Consider the following 12,193-nt stretch of genomic DNA (forward strand, 5'->3'; position numbering starts at 1 on the left):
GCAAATTGCTGACTTCTCTTAAATAAGTTGACTATTAGGTAACAAGTAAATGATCCCTCGGAATATATCTAGTCATGTGTACAGCTGCTTGTTTATCTTTATCTTCTTCCCTCTTTTTCCCTTTCCTTTTCTCTCTCCTCCATCTCTCCATTTTACATTTAATTACCATTTATTAAGTTATTGTTTTATCCCAGACACCTGGCTGCATATTACATATGTTATATCCTTTGATATCTATTAGATCCTGTGAGCTAAGTATCCTCATTTTATAGAAGAAATTGGGACTTAGAGAAGTCAAGTCACTTGCCCAGAGTCACATAATTAATAAGTGTGCCAACTGATATTCAGAGCTAGCAATGCCTAACTGCAGTGCTGTGTTCTTCAGCACTGTTCTGGTGGTTACTAGACCTGGCTTCTTATCAGAATTAGTAGGCGAGCTTTAAAAACAATATTCCCAGACCTTCCAGCTCTATTGGATTAGAGTCTCTGGACTTTAAGGCCCAGAATTGGGATTGAGAGGGAAGAAACCTGAGTTAAAATTGTCAGAATAGTTTCCTCTTAAAAATTATTTTCCTCTCCATTTGTCTTTTATGTAACTTTGGGAAAATTTCTTAACTTCATGGAGACTCAATTTCCTCACCTGTAAAATGCAAATTTTCGTCTAACAGTAATTGTCTTCCCTGCTTTATAAAATTATTGGGACCAAATGAAAGGTCTAGTCTTGGTTGTGAGATATCATTTTATAGTACTCATCACATTTAATATAAGTGTTCATCTGTGGTCTACTCCAGCTTAGGAACAGTGTTCTGCATTCCCTCCTCTGTGAGAGAGAGAGAGAGAGAGAGTGTGTGTGTGTGTGTGTGTGTGTGTGTGTGTGTGTGTGTGTGTGTGTGTGTGTGTGTATTTGTATTGTGAGTGTATTGAATGGTGCCATAGGCCCTAGTAGGCATTGGCTTTATAGAATGAATGAAGAATATTACAAAAATGCATGATACTGGTGGTAGTAGCAGTAGATCTGAGGTGTGCTCCTCCTCTGGCTTTCCCATGGCTTCCTGATGTGATGGTTCAGCAACCTGTAGAATTTCTTATGCATTCTCTTGCCTTATGCATTGTCTTGCCTAGCTTCCGTGAGTAAATGTGATGTTAGGTATGGGAAATAATTGCCATCATGCATTTACTTCTCTCAGACTGGTCTGCCCAGTCTTTTGTGATTATTACAGTAGACTTTTACCTCTTCTGGAAACAGCAGTAAAGAAGACTTATTTTTATTTACTTTATCTCATAAGTTTTAAACTTAGGTTAAACATTTTTTTCATTTGAAATTCCTTCAGATATTAGAGCTAGTAAGTTTTTTACTTTTTAATATTCCTTCTATCTGGAAGTGAGATTGTTGCTGCCAGACCTCTGAAATAGGGCCAAGATATCTTATTAGTCTTCTGAGTTGCTGAAGTAGCTGTGAGGCAGTACTTGTGCTTTGTGTTGTAGGAAATGTTTACATTATATGCCATACCTCGAGATTAAATTATCCTTAGTAACTACTTTCATCTCTGTAAGCATAGCAGATTAGATTCAGTGCATTTTGTTATTTAATATATGAAATAATTTTACTTTCAAATTAAAAGTTTGCAAAAGTAGCATCATATTGCTTATGAAGTAAATTAAAAAGTAAATTAACTTGTTTCCTCACTGATGAGAGAAACCTGTAAAAAAAATTTTGGGGTGAAAATCCTTGACCGTTTTTATTAATAGAAGACTGATTAAATAAACTATGGGTCAACTGTGTAATTGGATTACTATATTGTAGAAAAGAATGAGGATGTTCCCTGTTTACTGATGTGGAAAAACCTTTCAGTTATGTTAAAACGAAGTGTATTAGAAGGGAAAAAATTAACAGTAAACTTTATTTGCATTAACTTGTTGAAGAAACTAGGAGTATATAAAAACAACTAATAAAAGTAGTTACCTGAGAATTGGGGTGGGGGTAAGACTTAGGAGAAGTAAGATGTGTAGAGAGAAGAGTAGGGATGTACCTTTCACTGTTTTTTAATATATTTAAACAAAATTATTGAGCACTATGGATCTTTTTAACTACTGAGAGTAGAAAAAAATATTTAAAAAATAAAATTAAGTTTGAAATTGCATTTAAATTATATAAAATTAAGTTTAAAGTTGTATTTTCTAGATGAACCACAGTTTGTTGAGTGGGAGAGTGACAGTGACAGAGAAGATACTAGTGAATGTAATGAATTTGAAGACAGTGAGAGGGCTGTGGAAATATCAGACTGTGCTTCTTGTACAAGCAGTCATTCTTTGACAAGTGAAGAAAGGGCATCTGAGCTTCCTCAGGTAAGAATGAATTGTTTCAATATTTTTATTCTGTTAATGGCATTTGTTAATCATAGCCTTTTGGTGTTTTGTTTTTTACTCCTTTCTCAGGGATAACCACTTTGACTCTTAGTGGACGATTTTTTTTCTTTATCTCCTTATTTCTAAATAAAATGCTTGTAATGTACTTCTAAACATGGGTAAATATTGAGTTCTCTTCTTACCATTCCTCATCGCCTGCTACATGTTGACCTTTACCCATCCCTCTATTCTACTTGGACAGTTATATCACGGTTTGGTTAGATTAACATTCAGCATTACATAATTGTGAATAAATAATATTTGTAACCAAGGCATATATTAATTATGAGTACTTTTCCTTTACAACTTTTCAAAATTTTCCTTGGAGTTAATTATTTTGGGGTTTTATTTGCCTAGTTTTACTCATCATTAATAAAACTTTAATTTTTCACCATTGTTTAGCTCTTCTGTTAAAGATTTTCAGAGCTCTCCTGTTAAAGATTTCAGGCATTCTGTCATTCTTTTTTTCTTAGAGAACTCTTTCCCATAACATCCTAGCTGTGTCCTCTGCTTTGTGGATGTTGCAAGCCTTAGGTCTCCCTTCACTCTCTTTCTGAGAATTCCCTTTACCTCTCCTGTGTGGAGCAACTTTATCCTAGATTCCGTGTCTTCCTTTTTCTTGGTTTACTCTCTCACTTGTTTTTTTTTTTAAGATTTTATTGGGGAATTGGAGGGGAACAGACAAGTTGCTGTCTGTTTGTTCTTCAGTCTAGTTGTGGTGGACGTTGCTTCACTGGCCCATGTTGGTATTATCATTGCACTCTTCCCGGGTGAGGTAGTCGCTTGCTGACCATTAGATGGGCCACTCATGGCAGCTCATGGAAGCTCATGCCCGCTGCCGGCCAGCTCCATTGCAGCGTACGCCATCGCCGGCGACTCATGGCATCCCAGCTCCAGGTTGAGCTGTTGTTCACCATCTTAGCTGTAGAGAGCACAGCATCTGGCCCTCATGTGGAATTGAACCTGGGTCCTGCTGTTCACAGCTGGCATCCCAAGCCAGCTCCTAACCAACATGCCGCTTGGCCGGCCCTTCTCTCTCATTTTGATTGAGCACATCTTCCAAGAGCTTCCAAGAAAGGATTTGTGAAAAATAATTTTTTGAGACTTGGCATGTCAGAAGGTGCATTTTATGACCTTTGACATGTGATTGAAAATTTCTATAGAATTTTAGGTTGGAAATTTTCTCCAGAATTTTGAAGGCGTCATTGTCTTCTAGTTACAGAGTAAGCTGTCAAGAAGCCTGAAAAGGTATTCTTACTCTTGATCTTTTAAGATTTTTTTCTTTATCACTTGTTTTAAGCAGTTTGATTATGACATGTCTAGGTATGATTTTCTGCTTGGAGTTTCTTAAGCTTCTTGGATCTGTGGTGTGTCAGGGCCCCCCCAAGCCCACTTCTAGGTTCAGTAATTCGCTAGGAAGACACTCAGAACTTAGCATACAGTCATATTCATGGCTATGATTTATTACATGAAAAGATAAAAAGAAAAATGAGCAATTTTTCAAGAGTCTTTTTCCCGTGGAGTCACACAGGATATGCTTAATTGCTCCAGCAGTGAGTTTTGACAACACATGTAATGTGTTATCTGCTGGGGAGCTTATTAGTCATTCAATGTCCAGGGTTTTTATTGGGTGCTGGTAATGTCAGCACTCTCTGCCTAGCATGTACCAACATTCCAGATTTCAAGAAGGAAAACAGGTATTCAGCATAAGCCATATTGTTTGCACAGTTTGGGTTGAGGAGCCATTGTTTATCATTTAGGGAACGGTGGTAACCCTTCTGAAATCTAGGCTCCCAAAGGTAGACAAGGACCAACATTGTAAGCAGGGCTTTCTAAGGATACCTGTCTCAGGTCTATGTTAACTCTGTTCTTCCCATATGGGTTTAAAGTTTTCATCACACTGGGAAAGTTTTGCTTTTATTATTGCTTTTTTTTTTTTCTCTGACTCCCCTTTTCCTTTCCTTTGGGGCCTCCAATTATACGTATATTAATTAGGCTGCTTGATGTTCTGTTGTAGATCATTGGTGTTGTGTTCATTTTTTTCCCCCTCTCTGTTTTATTTTGAATGGCTTCGATTGCTATATCTTAAAGTTTAATAACCTTTTTTTCCCCTGCGGTGTCTAATGTGCTGTTGATATTATGCATTATATTTGTCATTTGTAAAAGTTTGATATTGATCTTTTTATATTCCATGTCTCTTCTTAACATGCTTATATTTTCTTCTATGTTTTGAATGTAGAGTATATTTATAATAGTTGTTTTAATGGATTTTTCTATAAATCTATCATCTGTGTCATTTCTGTGTCTGTTACTATTTTTTTTATTAGTTTCAAGTGTACAAAACAATGCAATATTTATACTTTTCACCCCTCACAAAGTAACAGCCCTCCTCACCCAATTCATAGTCCCCTACCCCCGATATTATATTGGGTTGTTGGAAAAGTCTTGACATATTTTTTCTATGTTTTTCGTTGCAAAAATGCGTCATGACTTTTCCGACAACCCAATACATATCAATTACAATTCCTTTGTGTATCTTTTACTATTGATTGATATTTCTCTTCATTATAGGCTGTATTTTTCTGCTTTGTTGAATGCTTGGAAATTTTTGAGTGGATACAAACATTGTGAATTTTATGTTGTTGGGTGCTGGATTAAAAAAATTTTCTTTAAATAATTTGGGACTTTGTTCTGGGGTGCAGTTACTTGAAAACAGTTTTATCCTTTTGGGTGTTGCTTTATGCTTTATTATTAGGTGGGTCTGGGGAAGTGCTCAGTCTTATGTTTTACTACTGAAGCAAGACCTCCCAGAATATTCTATGTAATACTTTGAATTATGGGTTTTTCCATTCTGATTGACAGCGACAGCTGTTATTTTCTGACACTGTGTGAGCATTGGGCACTGTCTAATGCTTCCGGATGGTTCTTTCCTGGGTAGTTTCTTCATATGCACATGTTGGTCAGTACTCTGCTGAATACTTGAGGGGCGTTGCTGGGGTTCTTTATGCAGCTCTGGCTTTTCTGGTACTCTGTCCTATGAACTCTAGACTCCCTGTACTCTCATCTATGTCTGTTTAATTCAGGGAGATCACTGGACTTCACCTCAGTTCCCCACCTCTACTGTGTGGTTTGGAAATTTTCACAAGAAAGTAACCTGGAGCAATTTTAGAGCTCAATTCTTTGTTTCCTGACTTTCAGGGATTAGCCTGATATCCAGTATCTTAAAAACCATTGTTTCATGTATTTTGTCTGATTTCTTTTTTTTTTTGGTTGTTTCATAAGGAAGGATGAATTCACTCCCTGTTATTCCATCTTGGCCACCTTCCTGATCTTTTCATGCAATCGAGCATATAAAAAAAAGCTCGCTATCATTATTTATTAGAGAGATGCATATCAAAACCATAATGAAATACCACCTCATACATATTAGGATGGCTATGATCCATAAATAGAAATGAAAATTTGTTGAGAATGTGGAGAAATTGGAATCCTGTGTATTGCTGGTGGGAATGTAAAATGGTGCAGCCACTATGGAAAACAGTTTGGCAGTTTCTTCAAAAATTAAACATAAAATTACCATATCATTCAGCAATTGTACTTCTGGATATACTCAAAAGAATTGAATATACTTAAAAGAATTGAAAGCGGGCCGGCCGAGTGGCGCGATGGTTGGGGGCTGGCTTGGGATGCCGGAGGGCCCCGGTTTGGATCCCACGTGTGAGGGCCGGTGACGCTCCCCTCCGCAGCTGAGATGCTGAACGGCGGCTCGGCCTGGAGCTGGGCTGCGTGGGTCTCCGGCAACGGTGTAGGCTGCGGCCCCTGTGGCAGTGGGTTGCCATGGGCTGCTGTGTGTGGCCAGCAGCCAGCATGGGCGGCCGGCGGCCGCGGTGGGCGGCCATCCAGAGGCCGGTGACTGGTCTGCCTCACCCAGGAGGAGCACGGTGATGGTGCCAGTTTGGGCTGGTGGGGCGGCACCCTCCACAGCTAGACTGAGGAACGGAACAACGGCAGCTTGTCTGTTCCTGTTCCCCCAATTCCCCTTCCCCCAATTCCCCAGCACTTCCTGTCCCCCCAAGTCCCCAATAAAAATCTTTAAAAAAAAGAATTGAAAGCAGTGACTCAAGCAGATATTTGTACGTCAATGTTCATAGCAGCTTTATTCACAACGACCAGATGGTGGAAACAAGCCAAATGCCAATCAACAGATGAATGGAAAAACAGAATGTTTTTTGTGTATATATACATGTATTTATACACACACACACACACACACACACACACACACACACACACACACAATGGATTATTATTCAGCCTTAAAAAGCAATTAAAATTCTGATACATGGTACTATAATAGATGAACCTTGAAAACATTATGCTAAGTAAAATAAGCCAGACGCAACAGGACAAATACCGTATCATTCCACCTATATGAAATACCTAGAATAAGTAAATTAATAGAGCCAGAAAGTAGAATAGAGGTTGCCAGGAGCTGAAGAGTAAGGGGAGTTATTACTTAAATGTGTACAGAGTTTGTTTGGGATGATAAAAAAGTTACAGAAATGGATAGTGGTGGTGGTTGTACAACATTATCAATGCACTTAATGCCACTGAGGTGTTCGCCTAAAAACAGTTAACATGGTAATATTTTTATGTGTATTTCACCACAATAAATAAAGAAAAAAGCTATAATATATCTATATTTTAGAATATTTTTGTTATTAAAATTTATGTTTTTGAGGACTTCTTATTATTGATATGGTAAAAATGTCTATGAGAGGATACTAAATGAAACAGGCAGAATACCAACCTGTACATGCACTAAAATCTCAACTCGGGTCCCAAAGGACCATTCTGAGTCCTGAGACTGCTACCAAAACACCCGTGGAATAATCATATCTAATCAGACCAGGAAATGTTGTGTCATGACCTAAAAGTTTCTGTTGACCGTTCATTATATGAACTGGAGTAGCAAACCTTTACCTCTATAAACTTTTCAGTATGGAAGAAAAGGCTTCTATGATATCGTGGTCTTACTTTCTTGTTGTTCCATTGTATTAAAAACATGCTTCTTAAAATTTTCTCAGTATTTACTTATTGTGGTGGTTGCTTCAGTGACTGAACTACCTGTTACTTCATGTTCTTGGCTTTTTAAGGCTATTTATTTCTATTGAGAAAGGTGGGATTCCTGTGTGTAGCTTCATATCACTGGTTACTTGACCTCATAATTTTCAAGTTTTATCTGGAATTTCATGAGCAGTTTCTATACTGATAAGATAATAAAACATTCAATAAAGTTAGCTTCAGGAATTCCTTTTTCTTGTTTTCAATAGAAAGAATAATGGATTTGTCCTTATCATTATTGCCATCAACTGACTTAAAAATTTGGTATTTTATTCTTAACTGTCAGAAACTTTAATTTTCTCGTTAGGAAATATCAGTTTATAAGGACTTTTAATTTGTTTCTTGGCTTGATTTTTGGGGAAATAGTCTGTGAACCAAGGATATAGTTATTCTTTGAAAGCTGCTATAAATAATCACAACTGTAAAGAAAGACTAGTGCTGCGTGGGTGGAGATGCTGAGTGGCTCGCTGGGTTCACTAGCTAACTGAACTAACTAAGCAAACAGGTTTTGTAGTGCTTACAATTCAAATCCATGCCTTGTTAAAATTATAGATTATAATATGACAGACTTTTCAGGGGAGCTCTTGAATAATAAAATATATAGTTATAAAAATGGAATGGCCAGCATCCATAGTTCTTCAAAATGTAAATAATGTATCTCTGGGTGGTAGGATTATTGGAGAAGCTTACTTTTTTTCTTTGTTATATTTATTTCATAATTTTAATATAAAACAAAGAAAAACATAGCAGTCAATAGCTTTTACCTCAAAGGAGAAAAAGAGAAATCAATCATATTGAACATAAACTGGGCCTTATATTACTAATTGCTTTATGTATATGTATTAGTCTATTGGAGCTGCTATAACAAAATACCGTAGACTGGGTGGCTTAAGCAACATAAATTTATTTCTCACGGTTCTGGAGGCCAGGAAGTTCCACAATCTAGGTGCCGACAGATATGGTGTGTGGTGAGGGCCTGCTTGCTGATTCATAGGAGACCCTCTTCTCACTGATGCAAAGGGTGAGGGGTCTCTCCGGAGCCTCTTCATAAGGGCAGTAATCCCATTCATGAGGGCTTGCCAAGAGCTGGCTCGACAGCTGTGGCCCCTGGATGATCAGGCCAGGAACCCACCGAACTGTCCCTGAGCAGGATTGATCGGTGCGAGGAAATGAGAAATGAAAGAAATGGCATAGACACCAAAGTTGGGATTAGGAGGGTCACTGACTGCAGATGGCAGACAGGACAAATTTTATTAAAAGGCATAGTGCCTATATAGAGAGCAAGTTCCCCTTTTACCAGGAATAAATCTTATCTAAGCATAGGGGTTTTGGTAGGGGATTTTTGGGGAATGAGGAACCGATGTTCCTGACTTAGGAATTTGGAGGTGAGATAATGTCTTGGCAACAGGTTACATGATCACATAGCATAAACTAATAATATATTTTAAGCAAAGTGAAACTTAAGGCAAATAGCAACTGTCAGTAAGTCCATGATGGAAAAGTCCCAAAGTTCATAAGTCCATGGTAGGAAGTCTCAAAGTTCATAAGTCCATAGACAGTGACATCTGAGGAGCTGGTGGTTGTGGTTTAGGAACTTCGGCTTTTCCATGGCACAGGAGATGAACTGAGCGTTGTTGGGTTACTGTTTTAGCAGTTCCCCTTTTGCTGTTCAGCTAACAAGCAGCTTTGCAGTCTTTTCCTCAGCACACAGAACGTGGGGGTCTGTAGCCACCTGCCATTCTCCACCTGCAGTCAGCCCAGAGTCTCAGTACTCTGAGACGGCTCCCAACAAGGTCTCCCCTCAAAGGCCCTACCTACCTCCAAATACCATCATATGTTAGGTTTTAACATATGAAATTTGGGGGAATTAGTTTTCAGCATATGATTAGTTTCAACATTCAGTTGAGAGCAGTACATTTTTCTTTTGAACCTTAAAGCAATTTTGTGAAGTAGATGTTGTTCTGCACAATTTTAAGACAAGTAAACTGTTAGAAAGATATATGACTGTGAGCAAGTTACTTATGTAGTAAAAAAGCAGCTTTGATTGAAACGTTGCCATAGAAGTATTCGGGTGTTGCCTGAATGTCTCAGAATCTACATTGATTGCTTTCTTATATTAGAAGCAGCATGCAAATGGGCAGAACTTTGAAAGATAAGTCATAGAAAAAACATTCGCTTAAATTATTATTTAAAAAATAATAAATTCTTCCATCTGGTTCCTCGTCAAGCACACCTGTTTTTTCCTTTTCCTTTTTTTTTTAAATTTTCTTTTTTTAAATTGGGGAATTGCGGAAGGGGACCAGCTAAGTTGTTGTTCTTCAGCCTTCGTTGTGGAGGGCGCCAGTTGCCATCTGGCTTCCCATCGGCAGCTTGTGGCCTCTAAGCTCAAGGTGCTGTGTTCAATCTTAGTTGCGGGATGGGCATAGCCACTATCCCATGTGGGAGTCAAATCAGCAGCCTTGTTGTTAAGAGTGCGCCCTCTATCCACTGAGCCATCTGGGCGCCAGGCAGCTCAGCTCAAGGTGCCTTGTTCAGTCTTAGTTGTGGGTGGGCATAGCCACCATCCCATGCGGGAGTTGAACCCAGCAGCCTTGTTGTTAAAGAGCACACACCCTATCCACTGAGCCATCCAGGCGGCAGCTCAGCTCAAGGTGCCGAGTTCAGTCTTAGTTGTGGGTGAGCATACCCACCATCGAACAGGCAATCTTGTTGTTACACCAGCTGTGTCATCCTTCCACCTGTTGGCAGCTCAGTGACAGCTCAGCTCGGGCGCAGTGTCACTGGCCCATGTGGGAATTGAACCGCGTGGCCTTGTTGCTCAGAGCTCGCGCTCTTAAGTCAACTCTTAACCAACTGAGCCACTCGGCCACCCCCACACCCGTCTTTTCATTGTCATTGAAAAGTGACTAAAAAAACTGATTTCTCCAGGCAGACATTGAGAAGCATTCCTATAATATAGGGAAGATTCTTTTGAATATGTGGTCTGCCTAATTATAGTGGCGTTCTCCATGGGTTTAACTACTGCTTTCTTTTCTTTCTCTTCCTAATATGCGAACAAAGATTCAATTATTTTTTTCATTTTCTTCTCAAGCTACATTGTCTTCCAAGTACTGATAACTGTTAAAACTTTCGCTAACCCAGTTAGTGTCCAGCTGCCTAATGGCATTTTTTTGTGGATATCCTAAAATTACTGCAAGTCTAAGGGGTCCCAAGCGAAACCATATCTTTTCTTCTAACCCAAGCTCATCCTTTATAAGTCTATATGACTTTCACAGTTTAGTGTTAGGTCCTTAAATGAATGAGGCAGAGTATACACTGTACAATTCTATTTATATAAAATTCTTGAAAATGCAAATGATTCTATAGTGACAGAAATCAGATCAGTGGTTCACTGGGCATGAGGATGGAGTGGGGAATAGATTACAGTGGGATGTAAGGAAAGTTCTGGGGGTGATGGAAATGTTTATTATCTTGATTATGGTAATCGTTTCACAGGAGTGTACATATGTCAAAACTGGTCAAGTTGAGTAAATATGCAGTTTAGTGTGCTTAAGTTATACTTCAATAAAATTGATAAAATTTTTTTTTAATATAAGAAAGATGTTGGTCTATGTGCTTAGAAATAATCCTCAAATACCTTGTTAAATTATGAAAAAGGGTGTAGAATAATTGTGTAGAAAAATGAAAAGAATATGTATTTATATGGACTAGTTCTTGATTGGTAGGTAACTGTTTTTACTGTATAACTTTTTATGTGATTTTGAACCGTGTACAATGCTTGCATTACAATTGCTTTTTTCTTTTATTTTTTTAAAAGATCTTATTGGGGAATTGGGGGGAGGGAACAGTGTTGGGGAATTGGGGGAAGGGGAACAGACAAGTTGCTATCCTTTTGTTCTTCAGTCAAGTTGCGGAGGACATTGCTTCACTGGCCCATGTTGGTATTATCATTGAGCTCTTTCCGGGTGAGGCAGTCACTCGCTGGCCATTGGACGGCTGCTCATGCTGGCTCACTGCAGCTCACGCCGGCTGCCAGCTACTTACGCTGGCTGCCAGCCACTCACGGTAGTTCACAGCAGCCCACTGCAGCAGGGGTTGCAGCCTACACCGTTGCCTCAACGGCAGCCCTTCTCCAGGTCGAGCTATTGTTCACCATCTTAGCTGTAGAGGGTGCAGCGTCACTGGCCCTTGTGTGTGATCTGAACCAGGGCCCTGCTGCTCAGAGCTGGCATTCCAAGCCAACTCCCAACCAACACGCCACTCGGCCGGCCCAAAACCCTGATTTCTTACTTTATGTCAGGTACTTTGCTAAGTGCTAATCATGTGAAGTAGATGTTACTAGTAGATGTTAACATAATGGTTTCTTTTCTTTTTTTAAAAAAAGATTTTATTGTGGAATTGGGAAGGGAAACAGTGTTGGGGAATTGGGGAAGGAGAACAGCCAAGTTGTTGTCCTTCAATTTTAGTTGTGGAGGGCGCAGCAAGTCCAGTTGCCATCCAGCCGCCTATTGGCAGCTTGTGGCCGCTCAGCTCAAGGTGCCATGTTCAATCTTACCTGCAGGTGGGTGTAGCCCACCATCCCATGTGGGAGTTGAACTGGAAACCTTGTTGCTAAGAGCACACACTCTAAACCCTGAGCCATCCTACCGCCTGTGGGCAGCTC

The 12,193-nt window shown here is 39.3% G+C and overlaps 1 protein-coding gene across 1 annotated transcript in view; it reads left to right on the forward strand.

Moving 5' to 3' along the window:
* Positions 1-12,193, forward strand: part of SPIDR (scaffold protein involved in DNA repair) — a 351,985-nt gene that overhangs the window by 63,090 nt on the left and 276,702 nt on the right. Inside the window, exon 6 of the mRNA XM_019628914.1 lies at positions 2,183-2,346. The gene's annotated coding sequence lies outside the window, so the exon portion shown is untranslated. The remainder of the gene's footprint in view (positions 1-2,182; positions 2,347-12,193) is intronic.

Source organism: Hipposideros armiger, unplaced genomic scaffold (genome assembly GCF_001890085.2).
Source record: "Hipposideros armiger isolate ML-2016 unplaced genomic scaffold, ASM189008v1 scaffold_816, whole genome shotgun sequence".
Taxonomy (NCBI): Eukaryota; Metazoa; Chordata; class Mammalia; order Chiroptera; family Hipposideridae; genus Hipposideros; species Hipposideros armiger.